Below are 17,895 nucleotides of genomic sequence, written 5' to 3'. Positions count from 1 at the left end.
GTTATTTCTTTGTCCTGTCGATTTTTAAGACCAAAATATGAACTTGAATAATTTTGTAAACAACCAGGATACCTTTAGAAGTACATAATCAAATGGGGGGCCGCTTCAGGATGTGGTGGCCATGACCAGTAGCGAAGGGTGGAGGTAGGCTCTTAAGATCCGCCATAAATAGTGCACATTACACTTTTTTAGTAATATGTATTTGTTTTTATTGAACTACGACTACAATTTACAGATGGTGTTGGTTAATTTAAAAAAAATAATTATTAAACCCATTCTCAACTTCATTAAGCCATTCCTAAACCAAACTATAATAGATAAAAAATATTATTCTATCTATAAAATATCCAATGTTATGTATAATTCAATTGCATAATTTTAGATATTTTATAGATAGACGAGTATTTTTTGACTATTATCTATTATGGCTTGGTTTTGCAGGGTTTGATTAATTTTAAAAACTTATCACCAATGTCACATTCTTAAATCTTGTGAATTATTCGTCGAATAAAACAAATTGTTAATTTAAGACTAATGTTTGAATCTGTATGCAGCCATTTTTCTTTCGTATTTCGTTTGTAAAATAGATGTGGTCAAAAAACCGTATCACACTTCACCGTGAAATGTTGTATCGGAAATATATGGCCGTATATTAACGAACGTCCAACCTCTTTGGGTCGTATAGTACTGACATAAAATTCATGTCTAAATAAAACACGGTTCTTGTCGGTTTACACTTTACAGGAAGCCAGCAGCAAACAAATGTTGAAAATAGCCGATATACTTACTAGATTACTTACTAATCAGCTATGAAAATTGAATTAATGTTTATATTGAATCTAATAAAATTGGAGACCGTATAGTATACGGCCATGTCTTTCCGATAAGAAAGCTCACGACGAACTGTGCACGGTGAAATGTTTTACGTACAATTTACATGTAGCCCAAAAAAGTGACAATGCCGCGTAGGTTTTGTCAATAAACGTATTCTACTTTGAATTTGAAGCTATACTTCTTTAGGCGTGTTTGGAAAATCAGATCAGATTGTATTTTCGGCGTGTGACATGTAACACATAATTTATTTTTTCATACAAAAATAAACGCACTCGATTGGATTCGAACCACCGATTGTTCGGTTATCAGCCTACCTTTACACACTACCTTTACGCCACAGTATGATACTGCAATCGTGACGATTATACAGTATAATATTATAGTTTAGAACTGTTCCGTTGCCTAGGCAGCGAATTTATTATTGTCGGCCATTTGCAATTTCTTACGTAAACAAACTATTAAACGTCATAGTGGCAGTTGTTACTTTAAAAATAAAAGCAGCGAGAAATAATTATATAATTTAGTAATATAAGTAAAAGTGTATAGAAATAAACCAACGGCGTTCCAATAAGCGGTACTTTTTCTTGAGTGTGTAATTTAACAAGATAATTAAGAGCTAGTCAAAGAATCTAGTTATCACAAGTTTTGTTTTTGTTTTGTTACGCCAAAGAAGTATAACTTCTAACGCGCGTACATAAAGTACACACACTGTTTTTTTTTTTTTAATTTAGTGAAACGAATTAAGTTCTTGAAACAAAAGGTTGCGGGTAACGACCACGCGTCATCGGTGCGGCATTTCAATTCAACTTGCTACCAAGATCGATGGGTTACTATCACCCACTGGATCTTGATCGATATCTCAATACACCCAACACGTCATTCTACCTTTCATGAGAGCCGCTGCCATTTATTACGATCTAGTCCTGGCTTTACAAAGTGTGGTTCGAGCAACTTTGAAACACCCAGTGTTTTTTTTTTCTTTTTTTTCTAGATGCCTTTATGGATACCTCGCATTTAATACCGACGTTACTTTAAGGACTTGCGCACGCAAACTACTATATTTTTTGATGCCAAGTCAAAAGCAAACTAAATTGAAAAAAAAATCATCTACTATCGGGTATAGGTATAGCCCCCACATCAGCGGGCCCTCCTACCTACCGCTATGGTAAGGGCACTGGGCAGTATGATGATCTGCGGTTGTATTCGCTAAATCATATTCCATGGATACCCAGGATTTCCAAGGTAAAAAACTAAGGGCATTCCGTTTATTTTTAGCGATTTTTTGTATTTTTTAAATAAATCCACTTGATATAATAGACTATAGAGTTATCGAGAATCGCCATCATATTATGAAACACTGATATCGATCCCTTTTTGTGGTAGTCAAAAAACCAAAACCAATCCGTCGCCAAATGTAATAAATAGTCATTTTTATCAGTGCGAAAACACACTAATAATAGTTAAAAGAAAATTATACACGTGAATTATGATTTAAGTAATTATATCAATCCTAATATTGCATCGAAATGCTTCAATAGCTACATATTTTTAAATGATAACACGGTTAAAGTGAAATAGCGCCAAATGCGATTTTTTTTATTATTAAATCAAATTTGTGGTGCATGTATATCTCACTTAACTGGCCCACTCACCACCCCGGAGGCCCCAGGCTAAAGCCTTGTCAGCCCCCCCGCTTGTGGGGAACCATGAATTCGGCCAGGGTATGTAACCACCTTGCAAAAACTTTGGAAAATTCTTTATAGAGCAATGCGGTGGTGATTCTGATGAATATTTTGTCGTATAATATGCGAACTGCAATTTATAGCTGCATTTTCCCCGTGGAAAAATAAATGTCGCATTGGATTATCTTTTGGGTATATTCTTACCCTAACTTATATGACTGCAATCACTGTATTTTAAAAGCAGGAATCATTGTTAGATATATTTCACCTTTTATTATTTGATTCTTTTTATTACATCAATACAGAAATTAAAAATCGCATCTCTTCCAGCCTCGTTTGCCATGGTCCCCGGAAGGCTGTGGCGAAGGGTGGAGGTAGGCTGTTAAGATACGCCATAAATAATAGTGCACACTAAACTTTGTTAGTCATATGTTATTGTTTTTATTGAACTAATATTACAATTTATAGATGGTGCTAGTTAGTTTTTAAAAATCAATTACCCTGCCTAAACCAAACCATAATAGTTTTGGTGTACTTTGGGCGATACGACAAAATTTTGCGCACTTTTTCATTCATACTTATTTGTTCTCGTTGGATTAAAATTATATATTACTCATAATTTGTTAATTTTTTTTAAATTTATTGGGCACTGCCTAAACCAAACTATTATAGATAAAAATATTATTATATCTATAAAATATTCAAAGTTATCTATGATTTATTTGCATAATTTTAGATATTTTATAGGTGGACGATTATTGTTTGACTATTATCTATTATGGCTTGGTTTTCGAAGGGTAAATTGTAGTCACATTTCAATGAAAACAAATACGTATGACTGACAAAGTTTAGTGTGCAATATTTATGGCCGATCTTAACAGCCTACCTCCACCCTTTACCACTGTTGGAAGGTCTCAGATGTTCGCGTCTGTCATCTGTAATAAAAAAGTTCAGGTTGCAAGTCACTCCTTGATGAAAACAATGGTGGACAATTGAATAGTAAATGTAGAGCATTCGCTTCCGTCGCGTCGTCACATGGGCACTTGCCGTCAAATGTTTTAAACCGGTGAAGGTAGATTCGCATGACTCCATGTCCTATAAGGATCTGAGTCATTTCAAACCCCTTGTGCACTCTGATGTCTCATGCTGAAATAAAAGTTTAAAACTTTCAGTTCAACTCCTTCGCCTTTTGCGCCTACCGTATTGCATACATTACGGTAGACGGGGGTTGAGGTCCGTGAGGTAAAATCCATACAAGAAAATCTGACATTCATCGCATAATAATCCGATACATACAATAGCTGACGAGAGATGGCGCTGTTGTATTTTTAAAGTTAAGTATATTTATTTTGGTTCGTTTGGTAGATAGTGAAATTAAGAGATGCGTGCGCACACCGTTACGAAAGTGTGCGACGGTATGAAGTTAGCTGCGAATCAGTCAGCTGTATACAAACGCAAGTTTGATAGTAGAATTGTTTCGTTGCCTAGGCAACGATTGTATTATTCTCGGCCATTTTCAATGCCTTACGTAAACAAACGATTGAACGCCAAGTGACAGTCTTTACTTTAAAAATAAAAATAACCAGAAATAATTATATAATTTAGTAATATATGTAAAAGTGTATAGAAATAAACCAACGGCGCTCCAATAAGCGGCCCCTTTTCTTGAGTGTGTAATTTAACAAGATAATTAAGAGCTAGTCGAAGAATCTAGGTTATCACAAGTTTTGTTTTTGTTTTGTTACGCCAAAGAAGTATAACTTCTAACGCGCGTACATACGTACACACACCGACTTTTTTAACTTTTGGCAGATGGTTTTGTATATACCTATTTATAATAATAAATTTCTACATACCTACTACACGACAGAATTGTCTGATGTCTAATCATGTTATTAGTACATATTTAAATACGTTCATTTGTAATCAAAACATATTTTTCTTAAGAAGGTAGGCTTTAAAATAATAGCCTGATATGGAGTCTTCGCTACTGCCAAAAGCAGATTAGACTTTTGTAATAACATGTAGGTATTTAATTTGATAATTTCGTCATCAGTTAAAAAGTTTGACAAGCGATATTCTATGCACTCTGACGTCATTATTTTTCTTTTATTTGTTAAGGGTTTTTTTCGTATGTCTGGTTTTATTGACTTTTTGATTGTGACTAATTTTTACAGATTTTTTTGTTGAAATATGTTGATTTTCTTGTTCTTTTGTTTAGGTACTATGACGTGTCAACCAAGCAGATGATTTTCTCATTGTATCCTGTGTCGTAGTATCCTGAGAGGGCTCGATATGGTTGCGGGTTCACCGGAGCGAAGAAGTACCTACCGGTTCGTGACATCCAAATTATAACCTTTCAGCATTGTGTGCAATTTTGATATTTTCGTTTTATTTGTTACTGATACATTTTAATACGTTTTTTTATAAAAGATATTTCACTTAAAACATGCCTTATTCTTCTTCCACGGCGCTACATCCCGGGGTGGGATTTGGCCTCCTCCACAACCGCTCTCTCGCCATACTTATCCAGTTACCGGGTCTTCCTATATGAAGCCAGTCCACTTCTACGGCGTCAGCCCATCTCCTTCTTGGATGGCCTCTGGGTCTCTTCCGTTGGGGTAGCTACTTCGTTATGATCCTTGGCGCTCTAACTTCAGGAATTCTTTCCACATGTCCCGCCCATCGTAGTCTTTGGGAATTACAGTATCTTATGATTGTTTGCTGTTCAATCAGCTCTTCCAACTCGTGGTTCATTTTTATTCTGTAGTTCCCATTAACATGCCCTAAAATAGATATTTTATAAAAAAGTGGTAACGAACGGGGAATCAAACTTGCACAAAAACAAACAGTTTTGCCAGTTCTTCTTATGCGGTAAGCCACCCGGAGTTTACATGCAGTACGCAAAACAGGAAACACAGAATTAATGGTAACTGAAATACCTAACGGGAGTAACAGACAACCGATCTTGAATGTGGAAGAATATGGGATAAACTTAAACACGTGACAATAATACGTCATTCTAAGCTTGCGCTTCGTTTTGACAACTGCTCTCGGTTTATACACTGACGCTCATTCAATATGGGTGTTTTTAACTCTGCAACACACACTATTGCACGTATATCTATTATATGTGTTTCATTTTCGTAGGATATTCACACATTCAAACCCCTGCTTCAAAATGTAGTGTATTGGGGTACTTATAGCCTATCTGAATTCTATTTATTAACCTGTTCTATGGCGCAAATTAAAATAGCCAATGCGCAAAGGTCAAAAAATATTCGCCTCTATAAAATATCTAAAAGTATGCCATTAAATCATACATATTTTTTTGATATTTTATGAATACAAGAATATTTTTTATTAATTGTGGTTTGTTTTAGGCAGGAATAACAGGAATTAAAGAAAAGTAACCAATACCATCTACAATAAAATTTTACTTTTAATTCAGTGATAACAATTCAGTGATAAAAATTTACTTACAACACCAATTGCATTTATGAGGACAAAATACCTCACAAAGATCTCCTCAAGATCCGAACTAAAATCGCACACGTAAATTCAGCTAAACCTATACTAGAGATGAAATCCCAGAGATGAAGGGGATCAGCTACGTAATGTGTGGGAACCCCATAACCTAGGAATATCCAAAGTCAAGTCAAGTCAGTATGTATGACTGAAAATTAGTACTTACGAGTACCTATAGTATTTTTTTTGGATTTCCACAGCCTACCTCCACCATGATGGTTTAGCTTAGGCAGGGTTTAATCGAATTTTAAAAACAAGCCAACACAATCTGCAATGTGCATGCTTTGTTCAATGAAAAAAAACTAACAATTACTAACAAAGTTTAGTGTGCACTATTTCTGTCGGATCCAGTCTACCTCCACCTTTCGCCACTGTAATATTATGAAATATTGTATTATATGTGTATTTAAGAATTAGACAGTGGTGAAGGGTGGAGGTAGACTGTTGAGCTCCAACATAAATAGTGCATACTAAACTTTATCAGTCAAACTTATGTGTTTTCGTTGAACTAAGATTACAATATATAGAATAGCGTTTGTTAGTTTTTAAAATTAAGTTAATCCATACCATAGTAAATAAGAGTAAAAAAATATTCGTTTATTTATAAAATATCTAAAATTATGCCATTACACCATTCATAACTTTAGATATTAAATTTAATATATAGAAGAATATTTTTATTGATTATCGTTTGGCCTAGGCAGCGTTTAATGAATTAAAAAAAACAATCAACAACATCTGTAATATGTATTCTTAAATTCAACGAAAACAAAGAAGTATGACACAAAAAATTATGTCGGATCTTAACAGCATACATCCACCTTTCTCCACTGTAATATGAATTATTGTATATGCAATGATGTAGCTATCATACTTAGGTATTAGGTATACCTATGTATGGTAGGAATATGTATTTTCTTAATACATTAAAATTGTTTTCTACATTTTCCTCCATCCGCATTAAACCATTCATAACTTTAGATATTTAATAGATAGAAGAATATTTTTTATTGATTATGGTAAGACTTAGGCAGGGTTTAATGAATTTGACAAACCAATCAACACCATCTGTAATATGTATTCTTAATTCAACGAAAACAAAGAAGTATGACAGAAAAAGTGTGCACTATTTATGTCGGATCTTAACAGCCTACATCCACCTTTCTCCACTGTAATATGAATTATTGTATATGCAATCATGTAGCTATCATGCTTAAGTATTAGGTAGGTTTTTATAAGAAGGTAGGAATAATATGTATTTTCTTAATACATTAAAATTGTTTTCTACATTTTCCTCCATCCGCATTCTTGAGTTGTGAAAGATTATGAATAAAAATGTCGAAATTCACTAATTGCCTATACATAAATTTTATATGAATAGATAAATCCCTTGGGTAGGTTTTTACATATATTATTATATTATGGCTTATACAAACACTTTGAAAAATAAAATCATAATAAAAAAGATAAATGAAATGCAATTAAATAACCCATTAAGACTAAAAAAGCCCATAAAATCAAGGCGTTACAACACATTTCAATTGTAATTAAATTATTTATATGATATTAAAAAAAAATCTGAAACTCTTTCGTTTTTTATTGCGTAATGTTCTTTTTTTATCATTTTTATAATGTCATAATTCTACAGTGGAAAAATTTAATAATCATCAAACTATTGTTGCATGTAGTGTAATTAAAAGTTTGCCAATTTTCTGTACGAAACCTATTTCACACAGGCGCTATCGAAAAGTGATTAGCATTAGTGTGGTGTGCTCAGTTTTTATAATTAGCCTTAGAAAGTTAATGTCGATTTTGATTTACAGCAATTACCGTATGGGCTGAGTTAATAAATTGCTGCCGAATATTAGGCAAAATCCAATTCATTATCTCGGATAGACATTACGTTGATTTTTTTTATCGTTGACTGACATTGAATAATTTGAAATAATAAACATTGCGAAGTGTCTTCGGCGTCGACAACATTTTGTGAACGTGCTGGAACCGTTTTTGTTTAATTCGATTTTTATAGAATAAAAAAAATTTACACACCATCATAGTTAAAATTTCCTTATTTGGTAAAGAATGGTAAAATATTAATTAAATGTTCCCCTTGAATGCAAAACAACGATATAGGTACCTACACATAAATACCAAGTGATCAGTGTTGCCAACAACTGTCGTTGGCAAGAACATGCCAGACGGTGTACGAAAACAAGCTATTTGGCTGGAAAAAACGCTAGATTTTGTGAAAATAAATTTGCAAGTAAATTTACTTATTCTATCAGCCAATTGATACATTTCCTTTCGTGTATCGAAAAAAGTGCAAAAATCGAAAAAATGTATATACGTGTAAAAACCATACATTTTAACCGAAATATAATTTCAAAATTAACAAGAAATGCCTATATTGTATCAATGGCGTTCAAGTTTCGTTTCATGTTTGAAGGCGAGAGTTTCTTTCTTGTGGGACAGGCATAGAGAATAGAACATACCCTTTAGAACCTTTAGAACATTTTAGATGAATAATTATTGTTAAATATTATTATATTATATGGTTACACGGATATTCCGAATAATACACAAAAACATTAAAATAATGCATGAAATGATTTTATTTCTCATTAAAATAGGTACCGACCAAGGCCTGAACAAAAACGATGCATAAGTGCGAGTGAGAAAATATTCGGCTCAGATGTAATCTCTGCGACACGCGCTAGAGTAAGATAAAAGGTTTACAGATGTGTGAGATGATTTGCTGTGGTGTCGCCGCCAAATCTTAGTTTGTTGCTTAACTTAGCGTCGATAACCTGCGAGCGCGTGTTGCTAAAATTGATATTTTTGTGTTAAACATATAAGTGGTAAATGTTTTTAGTTAATTAAGTAGAAAAGATGGTTATGTGTGTTGTATTAACATGTGGTAGCCGTACCGATAAGCAAGAAGATGGTATTACGTTTCATAGGTAAGTTGATACATGTTCGTGATAATTTATTTGTATATTATTATATATTTTAATATCAGTGACCAAGTGTTTCTTTGAAATAATTTAAATTATGGATATCTTTACCTAATGGTTGCATTTTGAGCGCTTAAAAATACTATATAACGTAAAAAAAATAGAAAATTATATTTTAACTCTGAGCGTATAGTGCAAGCACTTTGGGCGAGCACTAGCGAAAAACATTTGTGTACGAATGCGTTCGCTCGCCCACAAACCAAACGCACGGCACGCAGCTTCATTTAGCAATGCAATGGGTGGCGTCTAGATGTATCTATAGTCTAAGGTACCTATCTACCTGCATTAAGTATCTGATTTGAATCATTGAACATCAAAAATGCTAGTAAAAGCTCCACAAGATGTTGCACACAAGCTCCTACAAGCTAGATACCTATCGAAAAATGCTAGATCTGACAAGAAAAACGCTAAATTGGCAACGCTGCAACTGACGCCCCTAGGCAAACTGCTACCCTTAAGCACACGTATAACGCCGTCTTTTTTATGTTAAGTTTTAAATTGTCTGCAAATTTTACAGGTACCCACCCACCAGTGGCGAAAGGTGGAGGTAGGCTGTCGAGATTCGACATAAATAGAGCGCACTACACTATATCATTCTTTTAATTGACATTTATGTAAGTATACACCAGTGGCGAAGGGTGAATATAGGTTGTTGAGATTCGCCAGAAATAGGAAAAACTAAACTTTGTTAGTCATACGTATGTTTCCATTGAAACAAGACTGTGATTATTTACAGATCGTGTTGGTTAGTTTTTAAAATTCAATTTAAGCCCTCCCTAACCAAACCATAAGAGATAAAAAAGTATTCCTCTGTTTATAATAATATATAACCATCTATGATTTAATGGCATAATTTTAGATATCTATTTTTTAGATATAATATTTTTTAACTATTATCTACTATGTCTTAGATTAGGCAGGGTTTAATTAAATTTTAAAAACTAACAAACACTATCTGCACATTGTAGTCTTAGTTCAATGAAAACAAATATGTATGACCGACAGATTTTAATGTGTACTATTTATGTCGGATCTTAACAGCCTACCTCCACACTTCGCCAGTGTCGTTTAGAAGTATTAAAGAACATATAGATAATACATAAAATTCCGATAGGCTATATTCCTACAAATACAGTAAATTTTGACGCAGCCTTTTGCAATGCGTGAGTGTCCTACAAAAATGAGCCACGCAGTATAATAGACGTGCAATAGTGCGTGTAATACACCAATATTGAATGAGCGTCAATGCATAAACCAAAAGCAGTTGTCAGTATTCGACGTATGACGTATTTTTGACACGTGTTTAAATTTATCCCACATTCTTCCTGACTCGAGATCGGCTGCCTACTTCTCCTTACCCGTTAGGTATTTCAGTTCCCATTTTTACTAGGTTCCCTGGTTTGGCCCAATATCCATAATTCCATTACGTGCGAAAAACGTAAGATCGAGTAGGTACCTATTAGAGGTGAGTTGGAAAAACTGTCACCAGTTTGTGTACTTAAGTATCAGCATGATATTACCCATACTCAGTACGTGTGGCCCGATAAACTTGTTCGAACGCTTATGATGAGATTAACTCGACTCGCTAGTTGGTGTTCGTAGACTTTCAATACTATTGACATTAATAAATAATAATACATAACACACGTATGTCGAGCCGTGATACACTCAACTGTCATTGGCGTCATTGCTCTCTCTTTCTCCCCAGTTGTAAAGTTGGTATAGTGAAGGACAGAAATGGTGACAAGTTCGTTTTATAGTAGATAATATTATGGAGTTAGCTTTAGTTCCAATAATTGAGTATGAGACTTTATTTAGAGTTAACGTCAGTCTGAAGTCCCGGAATAAGTACTTGTACTCAAGTATTTACGCACGCCAATCGGAGTACAAATACTAGTAAGTATTTTGGATCAAGTTTCGATACTAAGTATTTTTTTATAATGGTAGTAAGTAGTCTTTAAAATCGACTTGTTTTCCCACCTTTTCTAGTACCTATGTAGATTAAAAAACAGCTAAAAAACACTTATTGATCAGCGGTAGAACCACAGCGTATCCGGAAACTTGTACGTAAACAGTTCACCGCAGGACACTTATTCGTGCGCTGCAGTACGTGAAACATGAGTTCGTGTAACATTTAATCAAATGACGAGTTCTTCGTTGAACATTTCACCGTGGAGTATATTTGTACGTATGCTACAACATGTAGAGATGTCTTTACTAGGTTAGGTTAGGTTTTTTTTTTTTAGAATTATTAATAACCATATCCTTGCTTTTTCGTACAAGGTGGTTGTTAGTAATTTTGAACAATCACAAACAGCCAGGCTTTGAGAAAAACACATAAATATTGTGTGTCTTGACCGGGAATCGAACCCAGGAACTCTCGGGTGGAAGACAAGCGCCATACGCACTGCACCACGAGAGGTTACCACGAGAGGCACCGGCCAGGTTAGGTTAGGTTACGGTTAATATAATTGGAACAGTACTATTTGCAAACTATTGCCTCATTTTGTAAGATATGTACAAATGTATTCCACAGTGAAATGTTCAACGAAGAACTCGTCATTTGATAAAATGTTATACGAACTCATGTTTCACGTACTGTGGCGTACGAATAAGTGTCCCACGATGAACTGCATACGTACAACCAGGTGCGTACAACGTACATGTAACCGAACCACAGGTGTTTTTACAAATGGTTTACGACGTCTAAATTGTCTATCAAACTGAGATTTTGTTACGAATTAAATTGTAATAACTCAATCAGATAAGAGAGAAGTTTTATCTTGCCGACTAATTAAGATGTACCTTAACTATACCTGTACAATTGTTATAAACAATTAAAAACTCTATTTATTTACTGTAAAACACGCCTATAAAATAACAATTTCTATACAAAACAATATTAAATTAAATTTATTAAAATAATTTTACCAACTGGAAGTTTTTAACTACAAAAACTCCTCTTATAATATATTATCTTCAACCGCTTTTCCGATAGTTAAGCGATGGTTAAGGTTTTGCAAAGATACTTACAGTAAGTACATAGGTACTTAGCCACTAGTCGAGAAATTAATACTTAATAATATTACTTACCTAAAATGTAGTCAGTACTCAGTACCTACCCCTGGACTCAATTTGGCTTAGGCAGGGTTTAATTGAATTTTAAAAACTAACCAACACCATCTGTAAATTGTAGTATTAGTTCGATAAAAACAAATACGTATGACTAACAAAGTTTAATGTGCATTATTTATGGCGGATCTTATCAGCCTACCTTCAGCCTTCGCCACAGGCTTAAAGATGGCTAAAAGAATGCATTGGCAACGTGTTCTGATATATTCTAAATGTTTCAAATGTCTAGCTAGTCGGGAAGTTAGTTAAAAATCGATTGCAAGATTTGTACTGGACAAACAACCACCTAGCTAGGAGCTAATAAAAACGTTGTAAAAACGTGATAATTGCTTAAGTATCCTTCAGCGAACTGCGAAAATAGCTAAAGGGATGTGAAGCACTGCTCTAATAATACTGCAAGGGGTGCAAATCCACTAACTCAACGTAGCTGCTGCATAACCTACTAGGTACCTACCTTTGTTCTAGATTTTATTTCAATACATTGTTATAACCCAACAATATTGCATACAATTTGAGAGTAAATAATTACAAGATAAAAAGAACTTTTTATATACAACGTTTTTAAATTTTCTGTTGAATCAAATAAACTTGACTAGCTTAAACGATCAAAAAAAAATGTAGGTACTTGATAGAAATAATGAATAAATATACTGAAATGTCATTTTGACACTTAATATTGATTTCCATAGTAACGCACGCAGGTATATATTCATAATTTAGTTGCTAGGACCACCCCCTTAGCAACCAATAAACGGTTTTTTTCTGAAATAACTTTCCATACAAAACAGAATTAATTGAAAATGAATTCAATTCTACTTAAAGATGGCTAAAAGTATTAAAAAATGCATTGGCATCGTGTTCTGATATATTCTAAAATTTTCAAATGTCTAGCCAGTCGGGAAGTTAGATAAAAATCGATTGCAAGATTTGTACCGGACAAATAAGAATACGAGCTTAGAAAAACGTTGTACTTATAATTAAAAATGATGTCTGCCTAAGGGCGCCACTTTGCCCAGGGACGTCACTGTTGAAATGGCAACAATTTTGATTGCGGACGGCGCCTTTGCCTTGCTAATTAAGATTTTTATATACTTATGTCATTTCATTCCGATAATAATATATGCATGCCTTTCGACGTTAGGTATTTTGCAGTAATATATAACGTAATAGGTATATCGACATTCTATGTCTCTCAGCCTAAGCGATGGTGCCCACAGAACGCGTCAGGCGCCGCACTCGCGCAAAATTTCTACAAGTGGCGCATAAATCATTGAAAATACAACGTAATCAAATACGCCAGCGCCCACTGGATATGGCGACGCATTATACGCGCGCGTCGCATGAATCATCGTTTTTTCGCGAATCACCGCTTCTCGGCGATACGAATGAAAGAAAATACAATGGAGTCCATTCATTGACCACAGCGAGTAAAAACACGCTGCGCGAGGCATTGTCGATCGACGGGCGGAAAGCAATTATTTAATTACAGAGAAGTCATTGTTTTATTTTATTGCGTGTTCAGTTTATCGCTGGTTGAAGAATGTCGTCGTAAATTTTAATTACATGCCCCGAAATAATATAATATTTTTATTGCTTTGTTATGAGAGGCGCTGTAATAATATTTATTTTGTGCTGCTTGGGCCGCTTATAACATAGGTGAAGGGTAATGCGCGGGAAGAGACGTGTGATTATGGTTATGAATAAACACTGCATTCGCCGACTTCGCGCGCCCGACGCGTCTGTGGGCACCATCGCTAAGATGAGTTTCTTGTTATTTTATTACCTACGAAAATGCCATATTCAGCGCTCGAATTGGAAAATTTCACAAACCGGGGCGCTCGATATTTTTTTTTATTAAGATACCTATCTAGTGGTATGTTTATTTAATAAAAATAAGCGTGTTCGATTTTTATTATATGGCATATTATTTATCTCGGACGGTCAAATTAATATTTCCACGAGACGGTGTTAATCTTGGCCATATTATTATAAATCGATTCCGGAAACTTGTAGGTACGTATGCAGCTCGCCGTATACTTCACCGTGAAATGTTGTATCGGAAATATATGGCCATATATTAAAAACCGTTCAACCTCTTTGGTTCGTATCGTACTGACATAAAATTCATGTCTAAATAAAACACAGTTCTTGTCGGTTTACATAACCCAGATAAATTCACCAATTTATGTGTGCCACCGATCTTCAAGTAGCCAAGTGTCGTAGAATGCCGAGAGGAGTAGGGCCAAATTGTTGAGAAGGCTGTGTGATAGTCAAATCATCCGGGTGATGATCCTCAGTCATGAGGGCTTGACATGAAAAATAAGAACAACTAATATGCCATTTACCAAAATAATTAGTATTTTTCTACATTTCTGTGGGGGTCCGGATCTGAAAACCCCCGCTTCCGGAAACTTCGCCGTATCACACTTCACCATGAAATGTTGTATCGGAAATATATGGCCGTATATTAGCCGACAGGTATACCTACTGGATTATGTGTTAGGTTTTCATTCCTGAATTCATGAATTTAGCTAAAATCAGCTATGAAAATTGAATTAATGTTCATATCGAATCTAATAAAATTGGAGACCGGTACATTATACGGCATGGCCCCTACATCCTGAAGCGAGCACCCAGGTCAGAATCTTTTGTGGGCCCCCTACCTATCGCTCAGGTTAAAGGCAGTGGCGCACTCAACAGTAGTGTTTTCTAAATAATAGTGTTCGAGGTAAAATTACGGGAATTCGGTGTATTTTTAATTCGTCTATCTACTTGTATTATGGAGTTGTCGACACACACACATCAATACAAAACAATCAAAAATTGCATTGGACAGCCTCATATTTAAAAAAAATAATAACCCTGAAGAAAAATAGCACCGCAGTCGACTTTTTCTTACTATTACCTACAGCAAATTTGGAATGTGCATTGCATTCATTTATCTTGTCGAACCGCCACGCCGGGCGCCCTGTCAACCCCCCCCCTATGGGGTCCATGTTATACGGTCATCTCTTTACGATAGAAAGCTCACGGCGAACTGTGCCACGGTGAAATGTTTTACGTTTTAATTGGAGCATATGGACACCACGCGGCGCCTCCAAGAATCCCTGTTGCTCGCCAGTTTTCTTGCTTCGTTCCAGGTCAAACCAGCATCCCGTAGTTCCACCGTATACACCCTGTAGGTAGTATTTAGTAGCTTTCCAGGACGCCGGAATCCGGTCTGCTTGAAGAACAGGCAAGACAGGTTGAGGTTCTCTTCTGGCAACCGCAGCACGTGACCGAGCCAGGTCCAACGTCGCCTCTTCTTTCTCATCGTGATGAGAGGTTGCTTGTTGCGTTCTCTTATCTCCTCGTTGCTCCTAAAGTCATACCACCGCACACCCAGTATCCGTCGCAAACATCTGTTTTCGAAGCTCAGTATACGGTTGTTCTGAGCCTTCGTAAGGTGCCATGATTTGTTACCGTAAAGCAGCACCGTCAAAAAGCGTCAAATAGGCGGCATTTGGTTTTGACCGAGTACAATCGTGAGTCCCAGACATTCCGCATCGAGTTAGTTACCCCTGACAGGGCTTTAGCCTGGGGGCCCGAACTCAGGACAGGCCCGGCGTGGCGTGTCGGCCAGACAAGTGATATAAACGCACATCACAAATTCTCTCTGATTGTAAAAAAAGTCTAGTTAGGCGCTATTTTTCTTCAATAATTTAAAATTTTGTGGTTGTGCGAAACAAATTTTAATTGTGTATCGATACACGCCAACTCCATTATTCAAATGGATGTATTAAAATATGCAAAAAAAACACACTAAATATACACATTAATTTTACCGCGAACACCATTTGGAAAACGCTGTTGTGTCACACTGCCTTTATCCTTAGCGATAGGTAGGGGGTTCGCCAAAGATCCTAGACTGGGGGCCCGCTTCAGGATGTGGGGGCCATGCATGTGGCCATAATAAATAACTGCATTTTTGCTATCGCATCTTTTCATTTTTATGCGCGTTTATAGTGTCTCAATGGCGCCGACATTGTTTCATACTTACGTGATATCTTTCAATGCCCACAATCGAATAAAATTCTTTTAGACGGATCCGAAAAAAAGTGTCTCCAAAATAATCCCGAAAATATTTGGATCAGTCCGTTTATTTTCATTTTTTTCCTGGTTAATCTATCGGTTTTTTTTCTTTCGTAATGGATTCAAAATGACACAAAGCGGTCGAGAGGGTCACACTTTCTGGAGCCCAAAGTCGTTTCTGTCTGCTGTACGGTCTTTTCGTAAACAGAAGCGAATCAGGCAGCCATTGCATCGGTAATCAAATTTAGTACATCGACTTGTGTTCAATAATAGGCGAATCTTAAGTCTACATAAACATTTTAAATTGGTATTCTGATACGTACGATGGCCGCGCGGTTTAAGGTGATACATCAGTGAAACGGCAAATAATTTTCAACTATAGGCGCGACGAAATTTTGTACTCGCTGCCATTCGGAGAGAGAACGTCGAGCTGGAAACACGTCAATTTGTTTCGTGATGGCGACGGGTGTATTAATTCTTAAATCGTGTAAAGATGACTAAAAACGTAAAAACGTTATTTTAAAAAGAAAACATTTCAATGAATATATTATTATTGTTACTGATAGAACATACGTTAAAGTTCCCACCACCACCCGTTATATATGCACAGCCGTGAATATGCACGGCCGCTTTCTATGACGCTTTAAACATGTCTGAAAGAAGTGATTTTAAGTGCTCATTCTGTCCCGAGACGGAGCCGCACGGGACTGATGCAGGCTACAACCATGCACCGTAGTGCTTAAAAAATAAAGTTAAGAAAGATTTATTTTTTTACTGGCTCTGCTATCCTTATAGACGTTAAGCGCTTTGTATACCTTTGTATAACTTTGCATACTGAGTGTCATAAACAGAACATTAAATGGAGACATGTTGGATTTATATGACAAATTATATTTCGTTTGACATGCGTCATTTGCACCCGCGACCCGCAATCCGCGCATCGCCTAGCCACGATCTTTTTAGACCGTGCCTCAACTGAGGTATAGCCTTAAGGCTATACTTAAGCTGAGGCATGGTCTAAAAAGATCGTGACTAGGCGATGCGCGGATTGTGAAAATGACGCGAGCCGAACGAAATATAATTTGTCATAAAAATTCAACACGCGTCCATTTAATGTTACGTAATTGTTATATTAGTAATAATAATAGTATATTCATTGACATGTTTTCTTTTTCAAGTAAATGGGTAACGTTTTCTCTCTTCTCTCCGACGGTCACCAGCGATCTCAGTCTTGAGGCTTAATTACATTGGCAGACTCAACCCAATTCAATAACCGTCGTGGCCAACGTTTTAACACTATTTGCAATTACACGCAACGATTCAATCGCGTTGGTCCTGACTTTTGATTGGTTTAAAATACACATAGTGTTGCTATTATTTAAAATATAGGTTGACCAAAAACTAGATATTTCTTAGATTGATGGCCACACTGAAAGTATTGCGCGCAATTTTACGTCAAAAAACTGAGCTGTCAAACCTAGCGAGCATCTGTTGAAATTTGGGCGGCCGTTTGACATTTTTCGACGAGGACTGTGTCCTCAGCGCTAGTCCATACATTTTTTTGAGATTTCGCCATCTTGTATTGTACGACAACATCGTCTTGGCTACGTTAAGGAAGGCGCTGTTGTCGACTA

The 17,895-nt window shown here is 35.9% G+C and overlaps 1 protein-coding gene across 1 annotated transcript in view; it reads left to right on the top strand.

The window, feature by feature from the left end:
* Positions 1 to 17,895, top strand: part of pnr (pannier) — a 189,267-nt gene that overhangs the window by 87,194 nt on the left and 84,178 nt on the right. Inside the window, exon 2 of the mRNA XM_085951153.1 lies at positions 4,738 to 4,849. The gene's annotated coding sequence lies outside the window, so the exon portion shown is untranslated. The remainder of the gene's footprint in view (positions 1 to 4,737; positions 4,850 to 17,895) is intronic.

This window comes from Rhyacophila brunnea, unplaced genomic scaffold (genome assembly GCF_057557595.1).
Source record: "Rhyacophila brunnea isolate RB1 unplaced genomic scaffold, BYU_Rbru_1.0 scaffold_24, whole genome shotgun sequence".
Taxonomy (NCBI): domain Eukaryota; kingdom Metazoa; phylum Arthropoda; class Insecta; order Trichoptera; family Rhyacophilidae; genus Rhyacophila; species Rhyacophila brunnea.
Note: the sequence above shows the minus strand (reverse complement) of the source record. Positions and strands in the feature narration are given on the sequence as shown.